A 1,173-nucleotide genomic window follows, 5' to 3' on the forward strand; every position below is an offset into this window, starting at 1 on the left:
TTAGCAGACGCCTTTATCCAAAGTGAGTGCAGTTACATAAATTCTGTCATAAATATAAGAGATATAAACACAAAAATGAAAGGAAATGGAAGTATCTATAAAACAAGATAAAAAGTTAATACACTATGATCTGGACCATTAATTAAGTTCACAAGTTTAACTGTGTGACTCCCCCCCCCCCCAAAGTGCAGACTAGCCAATTTCTCCTTTTACACCCTTGTTTTGGCTCTCTGCTCTCCAGCCGGGTTTTTTTTTTTTTTTTTCAAAAGAAACCCTTCATTTAACATGAAGACCTAGAAGGAAGTTTTGTTTTACACTGCTAGACCTCCTTAGACAATATAAATAGTTAAGACAAAATAAAGGTTTAAATACGAGAGATTTGAACACCCTAGGAATATGCACGAGTGTGCATAGTTATCACGCACTGTTTGAAATGCCTAGACTCCTGTTTCTCATCCAAAACATGACATGCACTCCCTAACCTCAAACATGCTGTTCAGACACATCCAGCGGGGACCTCACTGTCCTCAGCATCATGTCTCCTCAAAAAGGACGAAGGGTCACAAACGGAGGAAAATTAGTTAAAGAAGGTAAACATCCTAAGCAAGCAGCTCTGTGTTCCAGAGTGGTTTATATGATATGGTGTTTGGAGGTAGAGGAGCAGAGAAAGAGGAAGGGGGGTGTTGAGAGGGGTACCAAGCTATCCTTTGCTTTCACCCTTTCTAGCTTTCTCTGTCTCTCTATTTGTCTCGGGACTTGAGAAAACACAGAGCCATCCCTGCTGAGCATCAGAGACTCTGGCATGAATAAATACAAAATGAAAAGTAAGGGGCAAAAGCGAGCTCATATATTCACATTACTATACAACATTGGACCGATGGTGGGAAGAACTCCAGCACCAATCCAATTTTGTATCAGAAAACTTGGACGGCTTTACAGGCCTCCAGCATGAAGTGCCTTGTTTACATTGTAAAGGCTAAAGATAGGAAGGGTAAAAGGATAGTAACTGTCCTGTTTAAACTATTAACAATCTTAGGGTATACATCCACCCTAGCAACTCTTAACTCTGAGACAAACAGAGGGTGGACTAAATAACAAATACAGCTCATAAAACAAGAACATTATCTCTTAAGTGTTTAAATTCAATGTACAAAAATACCAGCACAGTTGACC

Source organism: Trichomycterus rosablanca, chromosome 4 (genome assembly GCF_030014385.1).
Source record: "Trichomycterus rosablanca isolate fTriRos1 chromosome 4, fTriRos1.hap1, whole genome shotgun sequence".
Lineage (NCBI taxonomy): Eukaryota > Metazoa > Chordata > Actinopteri > Siluriformes > Trichomycteridae > Trichomycterus > Trichomycterus rosablanca.